This window comes from Plecotus auritus (genome assembly GCF_963455305.1).
Source record: "Plecotus auritus genome assembly, chromosome: 3".
In the NCBI taxonomy this organism is placed as follows: domain Eukaryota; kingdom Metazoa; phylum Chordata; class Mammalia; order Chiroptera; family Vespertilionidae; genus Plecotus; species Plecotus auritus.
Genome location: NC_137772.1, coordinates 41,311,176 through 41,323,274, shown reverse-complemented (window position 1 = coordinate 41,323,274; position 12,099 = coordinate 41,311,176). Strand labels below are relative to the sequence as shown.

At 41.3% G+C, this 12,099-nt stretch overlaps 1 pseudogene across 1 annotated transcript in view; it reads left to right on the top strand.

Annotated features, from left to right (window-relative positions):
* The window catches only part of LOC308244027 (large ribosomal subunit protein uL6-like), a 135,912-nt pseudogene that overhangs the window by 120,967 nt on the left and 2,846 nt on the right, over window positions 1-12,099 (top strand). Inside the window, exon 2 of the transcript in view lies at window positions 7,933-8,071. The product of the transcript in view is annotated as a large ribosomal subunit protein uL6-like (transcript). The remainder of the gene's footprint in view (window positions 1-7,932; window positions 8,072-12,099) is intronic.

The following is a 12,099-nucleotide window of genomic DNA, read 5'->3' as shown; positions in this document are numbered from 1 at the left end:
AAGTTTTTGAATGCAATGAGTCAAAGCTGGCCCTTTGGTCATGCCCTCCAAAACATGAGCTTGTTCTCAAGCCTTTCTGGTTGTTCAGATGACTTGGCAGAACTTTCTGGCCAACAGTGACTGGTTATGTGTTCCAGGGAGCGAAGTTTACAAAACTTTGTTAACAGCCTCTTGAAGCTATTCCATTCATGTTTACAATGACATGATGAGGTGGAGTTGCTGAGGTTCCTCCTTTGTCATGCAACCTCCCAGAGTACAGGTCCCATCAGGGATGCTGCGTGCACAGTGTAGGCTGTGTATACAGATGCAGGGCCAGCTTCATGTGGGTGCAGTCTGAATGATCACACAGGGCCCCCATGCTTAGAAGGGTCCTGCACTCTGCTGTTGCTCTCTTGAAAAATCTTCATCATTGTAACAAAGGGGCCTGCATTTTCATTTTGTACTGGGCCTTGTAGATTATGGAACTTGTCCTGCTTGCACAACCTCAACCAGTATTTATGTCACTTACCTTTGTATGGTCAAGCCTGTCAAAAATAATAAACAAAACAAAAAACATGCACCTGAAACTCATGTCATAAGAACAGTAGAAATAGCAATTACAACAGTCACCATGTCCTAAGCTATTACTCTGTTGTAGAAGACCAAAGAAACCCAAGTGATGCTTAGAGAAATGGAGTTACACAGTTTTATAATGCTGGCAGTCTCAGAGGAATTGCCTCCAAAGTCTGAGCAAACCAATATGGTGAAAGCTCTTCTTTTATCCCCTTAGGTTGTTGGGGTAGGGCCTTGAGACCATATCTAAGGGCCTGGCCTGGTGCCAGTTCTGATAACCCCCTCCGGGGGTTGTGTATTGTTCATGGTTTATGGTCTCTCTAAAATGGGAGTAGTACTTTAGATAAACAAGTTTTGCAAGACCAGATTGTGAAGAAAGGGGTAGTGACATAATTATAGGTTATCAAGAATGTACATTAGGTTACTGGCACAGATTCAGATTGCTGGCCCTCCCCCAAAACATCAGGGTTACATTGGAATTAGCCTTTTAGCCTTCTCAATCCCAGGCACTGAAGGCAATATTTCCCTTTTTCCCTCACAACAACCCAGCAAAGTCCATCTTATTACTCCCATTTTATAGAACAGAAAACTGCGTCTTGGCTGTAAGAAAACTTGCCCAGATTGTTTTAGAGCTGGTATGCAGCAGAGCTGAAAATTGGACAGGAACCAATGACTCCAAAGCTCATGCTTCACTAAAATTAACTGTCTTCTCTGTCACTTCCCTGGCAGGCATTGCATTTTAAGAGGCAGAGTTGCCTTCTTGGCAGTTTTCATAAGGGAACTCATTTTACTTTTGGATATCTACAGCTATAAGACAGTTCTGTAGGGAGCAGCTCTAGGGTCAAGCCTCAGGCCACAAACAAGTCCCAGCCTGGTGGGCAGAACTCTCCTAGTATAATTAAGCCTAAACTTGTAGTCCTCCCTAATTCCTTCCTAAGTAGCTAATGGGCTATGGAAGGTGCAGCAAGTGTTGCCAACACAAGAACATTTGTATACATGTTAATCTACCCTTGTTTTAACCAGACTATAAAATAAAGCATTGGCTTGCAGGCTGGGTCTTTTGTGTCCTCATCCAGGCACAAGAGATCTACCAAGCCCCAGCTGTATTCTCTTGTCTGTTTTTTCTTCAGTCCTTCACCACCCTTCCTCAGGTTCACCCTTGGCCATGCTGGGGCAGCACAAGTTCTTATTCATTCTGACATGTAGGAAAAGCTTTGTACATAGAGATACTTCTTGCAGCATCACTTAAATATATAAAACATTTTGAAACAGTCTTAATAGCCAAAAGTATATGGTGGTGCATCCACAAAGTGGACTGCTAAATACAGTGTTAAAAGATAATCTGGGGTATATTAAACTTTTAAAAAGTTTATTTAATCAAAAGTAGATTTGAATCAGACAGTACCAAACCAGAAATGGTTAGGAGAGCGCCACCAACAGTAGCTTGGGGAAAGACTTTTATAGAGAAAAGGTGGAAGCAAAGCAAGGAAATTATTGACTGACTATCTCTTAACCTAGTTGGCTATTTGTGACTGGTTATCCTGAGCATTTTGATTTTGAAACCTTGAAGCACTGAAAGACTGAGTTTTGCTTATATAGGTCACCTAGGCATTAGAGCTACCTCAGTCTAATGGTTTCCTTCTTTTATTAATTAGACAATAACTGTGTAAATGGAATTTATGATGATTTTAATGATAGAGAAAATATTTTTTATAATGGGAATAAATTATAATACAAAATTGTTTATTTAGACCAGGGGTCCTCAAACTACAGCCCACGGGCCACATTCAGCCTGCCGAGGACATTTATCTGGCCCGCCGGGTGCCGCTGCCTGTCCTGCTTAGCAGCCGACTCGTCCCGGGCCCACAGTGCGCATAGGAATTTGTTCATAGTTTTTTTTTAAACTATAGTCCGGCCCTCCAACGGTCTGAGGGACAGTGAACTGGCCCCCTGTTTAAAAAGTTTGAGGACCCCTGATTTAGACCATGTGAAAAGTGCATAGGGAAAAGACTTGAAGGAAATATGCTGAAATATTAATAGAGATTATCTCAGGACTAAGGGTAATTTAGATTTCTTTGTTGTGCTTTTCTGTGCTTTCCAAACTTTCTACAATCAATGCAAATTCCATTTATAACTTCTAAGATGTAGTATGTTTTGCTACTCATCCAATTAATATTTATTGAGTACCTACTATGTGCTTGGCACTGTTCTTAGCATTGGCAGTGTATAAGACAAAGTCCTCTTCCTCATTTAGCTTATAGTCTATAATTCTCATTTTAATGAAATCTGTTATCATTACTTAGGCGTTCATGTCAAACTTACAGGCACTATTGGATTCTTCAGCAACCAAACTGTAGTATTTTTTTTAATGAACTGTTGTCATTTTTGTCCTTGGAAAGTTAATTTTTTTCTTTGGATAGGCTCAGTCACTTGAGATGTTTTTATTTCAGGAGTTTTAATTCTGACAAAGAGTGTATTAGTTGTCCCTTCCAGCACTGAAACATTTATATATTATTCAAGCATATTTTATCTGACTTTTGTAAAGGAGGAAAAATCTCTTCCTCTGTCTTAGGTTCTCCAGCTGGGACCCTTTAAATTAGACTGACATGAGATAGGATAGCAAGAGAAAAAGGAGCAGAGGTTTGTTAACATGTATGCCATGCACGTAACACATGGGAGCACCCAGGGATGGGTAACTCAAAGGCTCAAAGGTTTGATTAGAACTTGAGTCTGCATAGCATCTTAGCAGAGGAAAAACACATTTTTAGGGAAGTGACAAGAACAAAGAAAAGGACCGTGTGTCCCTAGGGGCAGCAAATACATGGGAAACAAATGGAGCACGGCTAGTGGGAAGTTTGTTATGTGGATTCCTCTGGTGCCATCTCCAGGCTGATGAGGGCCTAATGTTGTCTCCAGGGATTAATCTTTGTCCTCCTGATAGAAAGGGCAGGGGGATGCTTTTCCAAATTCATGTCCTGTTTTTAGCAAATGGGAGGAAGACAGGAAACTTTTTCTGCGTTTGTTGTCTTCAGCTCAAAGTAATTCTATGTCAAAGAGGCACATATAGGGGTGAGATATTCAGGTTTTGTTTACTTTATTCAGGCCACTAGAGATATTGATGGAATAGAACAAAGTATGGAGTCAGAGTTTACCTACAAGTCATACCTTGGAGTCCCTGGGACTCTAATTAAACTTTGGGTGTGGTTGTTTAAACAGGTGGTTCATGTACTAGGAAGTCACGAAAGATTTCCCCAAAGGCCTTAATGACAATGAGTTACATTATATTCATGAAAGTCTCCTTTTAAGCCAATTTAGCAACTCTCTCAAAGAAGGAAATGAGGTCAGTTGGGCACATCTTGTTCTTAGCCCACATCACTTCTTAGGGTCTGCTGCCTGTGTGTAAAGTATTTTCTAACTACCTACAGACCATCTTTCAAGAAATTCATTATAGAATCTCCCAGTGAATAATATTAGGTTCATCTGTCTAGGGTTTGAGAATTTGCATATTTGTAAATCAGAACAATATTTTCCCATAATAAAGTTCTTGATGGGCTCGATGGAGAATCACAAATACCTTATAGGTGGTCCTTCAGATGAGAAAAATTGTCTCTAATCCTGACTACCCAGAAGACCATAGAGTGCCTTGGCCTCCTCTCTGTGGTCCAAAGGCCCTCAGAGAGAGGTGAGCTCTGTTAATTAAACACTCTTCATCTAAAACAAAGCTTGCCAGCACAGGGAGATTTCAGAAGGACCATAAATGTGCATTTTGTTTTGCATTTAAAAAGCCATGCTTTATGCAATTGACATGTTGGAGAAAAGATTGATAGGGGAACTTCTTAAGAACACGAGAGGAGCTAGCAATTTGCATATTAATTTATGTACCCCAAATGAATGCAGACAGCCATAAAATGCACTTGTAATAATTATATACTACTATTGAACTGTGGGCTTTTAATTAAATGGAATGTTTTTATCTGGTGTTTTTCACGTTAGCCACGTTGCTATGGGTGTCAAGCTGTTCTTGCAAATCAAAGCTTTGGAGATGCCTGATCCTGGGCTTTCTTCGCTCTGTGGCCCGCAGTGGCCTGCATTCCAGGACTCTGGCAGCTGGCTCCCGTGCTCTGGGCAAGCTCTGGGCACCTCTGCTTTATGCACGCTTAATGGAGGGCACTGGAGACCCAGTCAGTCCCGGTGGCATGGGACACGCACGACAAACCCCGGCTTTGGAAATGAGAAAGAAAAAGGCTGCTTGCAATCTGTGAGCCTTTTAAATAAATCAGAAAGGAAACCCTGGGTTTCTTGAGACACTTTGGCATTAGTTGTTTGTTGGTGCTAGTTATTTCCATCTCCATTCTACATTGTGGGCCGATCAGTATTCAAGGCAGAAGCTGCGTTATACAAACAATTATTTCCCCACTTTTCAAAGAAGCAACAAGAATGCTCTTTTCCCCTCTTTTTTTTTTCTTTCTTCTTTTCTTCTAAAAGGCTGTTAAGTGGAGCCACTTGTGATTGATGGAGACGATTGGCATTGTGTTTTGATGCTCTGGGCTGGACACTCCTGGGCTTCTTGTTTTTTTACCTGTTGCACTGTTCCAGTCCATTATTTAATGGCAACAGAAGACCCTGGGCGCATCTAAGCCAGTGACAACCAGTCTCAGTCTCCAGGAGGAGCTCCAGGGCATTCACGTTGGGGCTAGAGAATGTCTGTGATATAAAATGAGTAGTAAGCATGCACTGTTCATATGTCCAAGAAAATTCACAGCGGGAGTGGCCTCTCATGTACATCTGCAAGGTTTTATTGTTCATTATGACTTTTGCTACAATTAAATCCCAGGGATCTTTTATAGCAGCTCTGCATTATATTGGCCTCTTGGTTTCAAGGAACAAAACTAACTTAAGTTAAAAAGAAGGAATTAATTTTAAGAGCCGGTGTTAAGTTAATTAAACAAGGAGGTCATTAAGCTGAGGTGGCTGTAGTCCCTTAGTAGCTACTTAAGAAAACCAAGATTAAGCTTGAAATGCCTCAAGGTTACTAACCTGAAACCTAAGGACAGTTCATCACAGCCAACCAGGCTTTAAGCTCCCACCAGTCAATCATTTCTTGTTTGCTTCTGCCTTTTCTCTATAAAAGTCTCTTCCCAGCTCCTGTTGATGGAATGCTTCTACCCGATTTTGGTTTCCCACTACCTGATTCTAATAGAGTTCTGCCAAAATAAACCCTTAAAATTGTAATATGCCTCAGTTTCTCTTTTAACAACAGGTAGGTATGTTTCATAGAACTTAAGGGCAGAGCTGGGGCTGGGATTTAAAAACATCCATTACAGGAACTGGGAATTTGGCCAAAACCCAGGGAATATTCTGCCCACCTCTTGGTCTCCGTTTCTCTCTGTTATTTGTTCTTTATTCTTTTCTCTTGGCAGACTGGCATCCCTGCTGCTCTGTCTGCAGGGCAAGCAGACACACTGAGACCTCCCAAGTACCGAGCCAGCCTCAAAGCATGTCTCTGTGTCTGTCACCTTTTGGTTCCCTCAGTTCCAAATTGGGACCCTGGCCCAACTGGGATCATTCGCCTACCCCAATCCAATCAACTTTGGCCTGGGGGAGGGTAACCTGGTGTGAGCGCGTGTGCTTATTTGCATGTGGAAGCAGGCCAGGCGGACGAAGTTGACTGTGGACTGGTAAGTACAGTTAATGACACCTACACCACATGCCCTTGTCTCTGCCTCTACCTCTTTTTAGTGTGACATGCTCATTGATTCCATCTAGGAATTTTCCTTGGAAGGTCATGAAAAGCAGGGCCATGATGATGAGGCTTCAGTGATTCTTTTTTTTTTTTTTTTTTTAAACCAAGGGAGCTCTAAATACATTACATGTTCTTCAAACGAGTCACTAGGGATAATAACAATGTAACCACAATATGATGCTCAGAATGAACAAACTAGGAGGGAGCAGAAAAGGGTTGTGACCTCTCAGACTGAGTCTAAGGTGCTTCTGAGAACTATAGCAACACAACGTTTTTCCCTTCATGAAAGGATTTGTGCAGAGAGCGCTCTGGAATTATACTCATCATGCACTGAGTGGTCACTGATCAACATTTTGAAGGAAGGGTCACAGATTTTTATCTGTGACTCCCAGCAATCTCCTAAATTTTAGTTTCTGCTTTGTCCATAGCTTTAAGCTCTCTTCTCCCTCTTTTACAGGACCCCGATTTGTTGACATGAAGTTGCATATTTATGGCTTTTGCACCATATTTCCCTGCAATTCTCAAAAGCTGCAAATGTGTTTTTTAAGCTGTGAAATTAAAAGCTGATGAAGGAAAAAGCTGTAACTGTGAAGTTTTAATGATTACTATTATGACATGAATTATCAGGGAATAATCAAAACAAATTTCTGTCTAACCCAAGAAACAGGATAAAATAAGATGATGCCAGGATTCATTCGGGAACTTGGAGTTATTCTCTCATCTCCATCATTATAAATCTTGAGTGACATCACAAAAGATGCCTAGGCCACCAAAAGTGGGCAGATAGTGCAATTTGCTTTCCATGTAAAGTTCATGTCTGGCTTTCCTTATACAATTTGTGACTACAGTTGGCCCTTGAACAGCCTGGGGGTTAGGAAGTGGGACTTTACATATAACTTAAAAAAAAAGATTGATTGATTTTAGAGAGAAAGAGAGGGAGAGAGAGTGGGACAGAGTGAAAGAGAGAGAACAAGAAAGGAAGAAACATCCGTTTCTTGTTCCACTTATTTGTGCATTCATTGATTGCTTCTTGTATGTGCTTGGACCAGGGATTAAACCCGCAAACGTGGCCTATCAGGAAGATGCTGTAACAAACTGAGCTACCCCGCCAAGGGCTACGCATATGACTTTTGACTCTACAGTCTGCCCTTTTCATCCACAGATTCAACTCATCCCGATGAAAAACAGTATTTTCAATCCGAGGTTGGGAATCTGTGGTTGGGAATGGGGAAAATACTGTTTTCCATTTGCCGTTGGTTTAATCTACTGCTGTGAAACCCCTAATCCAGAGGGCTGACTGTATTTTTTGAAAAAAAAGAAAAAGCAGCATATAAGTGGACTGGTGCTGATCAAACCTGTGTTTTTCAAGAGTCAACTATATATAATTAGGTGTTGCTTTACTTTTTTCTCCTTTAGTCTCCTCTATTACGACTCTGTGGGTATCTTTGAGGGAACCTGGTATACAACATTCTCTTATCCATCTACATTTCAGATTAGTTGGAAAATAAGACGAAAAGAGTCAAGAAGGGGAAATGGAAGTATCATCCTGTCACTGATAGAGGCCAGGGTGTAGGAATGGAAGGTGTAGATTAATGCATGAACTCAGATGGGTATGCACCTTTCTTTTCCCTGTTTAGCCCTTGGGAAGTCCTCTTGGGAGGAAGTCTTCACAGTATCCACACTTGACCAAGAAAGAGAGCAGATACGACCATTCTCTGCCTGCACTGTTTGAAAATTTAGCTCCACACAATGGAGAATTTGGACCAAACCTACCAGGTAAGTCATTCCACCTATGTGAGGAGGGGTTAGTAGTGGGGCAGGAGACCAGGGGTGTTTGCGGTAGTGTTTCCTCATGGAAATCAGAAGCAGGAAAGCCTCTTTCCCCCACAGGCTGTGAGCCCCACAAGTACAAGAGCCATGCCTTTGAATCCCCAAATTACGTGCAGCACAGATGACGGTGCCTGGCACTGAGTGCTCCATAAATACTGCCGAAAGGATGAATGGGGAAACTTGCAAATGCCAGTCCACGAAAAATAGCAGGTGTCCCATAAACTCTCATTGAATAAATAAATGCTTAAATGCTTTAAGCAACACATTGGTCCTGAAGAGAATTATAAATAACTAGAGGCCCGGTGCACAAATTCGTGCACCAGTGGGGTCCCTTGGCCTGGCCCATGAGATCGGGCCGAAACTGGCTCTTCGACATCCCCCAAGGGTCCTGGATTGTGAGAGGGTGCAGGCCAGGCTGAGGGACCCCACTGGTGCATGATCGGGAGGTTGGCCAGCCAAGGAGGGACTGCAGGAGGGCTCCAGGGCATGTCTAGTCTGTCTCACTCAGTCCTGGCTGGACCCCAGCAGCAAGCTAACCTACTGGTAGGAGTGTCTTCCCCCTGGTGGTCAGTGCACATCATAGCAAGCGGTTGAGCGGCCTTAGCATATCATTAGCATAGTACGCTTTGATTGTTTGAACAGACGACTGGATGACCGGACACTTAGCATATTAGGCTTTTATTATATAGGATTATAAAAATAATTTTATCATGATCATGTTCTACATTCTTTGACAATTCTTGAGACAGGAAACTAGCAAAGCCATGCAGTCAGGACCAGAAATATGGATTTTGGTCTCCAAGATTCTGATTTTTGTGACTGTGGGTCCTGTTGTCTGTATGTGGGGGTCATGAGGATGACCCACCAGGATCAGAAGCATCCCACACTGCTGACATGGTGCAGTTTTTTTTTGAGTCAGTCCCATTCAAGAAAAGGGTGGGCTCACTTTCCTTTTTTTTTCTCCCCCCCCCCCCATTCTAGTTCTTAACCAACCGCTTGCTATCCAAAGGCTGATGCCATAGCTGCTCACATTAGGGGATAATTAATCTTGGCTCCAAGTACCCAAAGTGGATTCTGACTTATCTTGACTAGGAGGGGAAGTTGATACTATTAATTGGCACTAATGTTGTGAACCGAAGATGTGATTGAAGACCATTTCAGTGGTTAGTGCAGCTTATTACAAACAGGATGACTCTTCTTTTGTGCTTTTCCAGTATGTTTCTTCGTTTCTAAATATATATTTAGGATTTCTATACAATATTTCTAGAAAAAGTGCATTTTTTAAAAAATATATTTTATTGATTTTTATACAGAGAGGAAGGGAGAGGGATAGAGAGCTAGAAACATCGATGAGAGAGAAACATCGATCAGCTGCCTCCTGCACGCCCCCCACTGGGGATGTGCCCGCAACCAAGGTACATGCCCTTGACCGGAATCGAACCTGGGACCCTTGAGTCCGCAGGCCGACGCTCTATCCACTGAGCCAAACCGGTTTCGGCTAGAAAAAGTGCATTTTGGTAGGGCATACCATTTTACTCCCTCTGTCCCTGAATGGTACAATATATTTGATACAGTTAATGAAAATACATTGGTAACTACAAGAAGAAGTGAATCTTTTATTCATTTGACTTTTTCATTCATTTACTTATGCATGAATTTGACACATGGAAAGCCTACTTCTCTGCCAAATATGATTAGGCACTATATGTCTAGAAGAGTTTTCCTTCTTTAAAGTTGTACACACTCTTCTCTTTATTTTGTTTCCTTTTCTGCCTAGAAGCAGGTGTTTGTAAACTGTAAATCAAAACTTACACTTTCCTGTGAATGAGATTCCATGGTAGCTTATTAAAAGTGCAGAGATTCTGCAGATTCCTGAAATTCTGACTCAGTGGGTCTGGTGTGGGGCCTAGAATTCTGAATTTTAAAAAAAATCCATACAGGTGGTCCATGGACCAATGCCCTCTGAGAAATACTGCTCCAGGGTTGGAAGTATAGGTTGAGGGTACCATCCTGACTTGAGCCACTTGCTCTCAACATTGAAGTTGGCAGCTCATGGCAAAAAGTGTGTTTGGGTCTGGACCAATAGGGAGTGCCTAGGGGGATGGAGTGTGTGTCTGTGAGTTGGAGAGAGGAGAGGGGTGGGGGAAACAAAAGGGGCCTCCTTCATCCTGGATTTACTTCCCCTGCCTCTGTTTCCTCTGAGAAGTCTCTGGTTCCGATGGCCAGGCCTCACATTTCTTTCTTGGCATTGCTTTACTCCACGAGGCTCACTAGAGTTCAAAATTAAATGGCTACAATGGAATTTGATTTTCAGCTTCTGAAAACGTAATCAAGTTGCATGGCCCTTCGACTTGGGCCTTAGAGCAGCTTCTTGTCGGTTTCATATACTAACCTGTCAGCAATAAGATTCGAGCTGTACCTGGAATTCTCACAAAGAGTTTTTTTTGCTGCTTTGAGAAGCAATCTTATCCACACCCCTTCTTTCCACCTTAATTTAAAATGCTTGCTGTGCAGGGAAATGGCCTTTGCTCAGGATACTGGAAAGTCTTTGGTTGCGATCTGAGGCTTCTGTGCTTACAGAATGAGTATTCTAGCTCGGACAGACAGTCATTTTGGTCCCCTTCCTATGTTGAAAACTAAATGGGAAATAAATCTATGATAACTAATAGAGAACTGCACCACTTATGACAACTCATTTCAGCATATAAGTTTGTTTTCTTTTACCTTCGACATAAAAACCCTTTGTAGGTCTCCCTTGGTAGTATCCAAAATTGCATGTCTGCAAATATCCTTGCAATTTCAATGCTATCTGGAGCAGTTACTGCACATATTCTATGTGAAGGTCTAATGGAGGAAGAGAAATAAATATTATAGCAATTATTACTATGAACTTCTATTTTAAGCATCAAAGCCCAAAATTTCTTATGGAGACACAAGTATATCAAACTGTATTTTTTATGGTCACATCTAAACTTGGCAATAATAGCATATCAATAAACTTCAATTACACTCAAGAAAATACTAAAAGTGAACCTCCAGTGATGCTCAATAAAATCTACAGGTGCATTAGAATTGCACAGAGCAGTGACATCCATCTGGTATTTTCGGTGACTTCTAGTCAATTACTACATTTCATCATTTTCATCAGGTATAATCCTCTTTTATCTCCAGTTCCTGCTGGTGTGGTAATTCTCACTCTGCTACATCTGTGGCTTTACTGTGAATTTTTATCGCCTCCGAGTCAGTGCATCCCTCCCTGCCCCTGGATGTTGTTGAACTGTATCTGCTGAAGATTTAATTGCAAGGTGGTATAAACTATGGATTTAGAGACACATAGAAAATATGTAAGGTGATTGGCAACATATTAAAAGATAGGCATGCTTTGAAATAAAAGATTGCTTTTCAGGCGAAGTATCCATTCCATCAGAGCATTGGACCTGGAGTTTGCAGTTTTCAGAGGCAAAAATGTAAACAAAAGAAAACCAAAACAAAGAAGCAAAATGAATCCTGTCCAGTGGAGACCCTTTGCAAAGGAGATTTTATACCTGTTTCATATATATGTGTAAAATGTTTTGTGTATACCTGGAAACATACATGTGTACAAATGTGAAGTGTGTATGTTTATTTGTATAAATCTTATGAAACATATACTTTATATTTTGGAAAGGTGAGTGCATTCTTTTAATGGGCTTTATTTTCTGGAGCAGTTTTAGGTTCACAGAAAAATGGAGAGAAAAAATAGAGAGTTCCCATATACCCACTGTCCTCACACAACACAGCCTTCCCCTTTATCAACATCTCCCACCAGACTGCTATGTTTGTTATAGAAGAATGTATTGACACGTTGTTATCACTCAAATTCTATAGTTTTATTAGGACTCTTGATGGTAATATTCTATATGTTTTGACTAATGTATAATAAGGTATATCTACTATTATAGTATCTTACAGAGTATTTACAGTGCCCTAAAAGT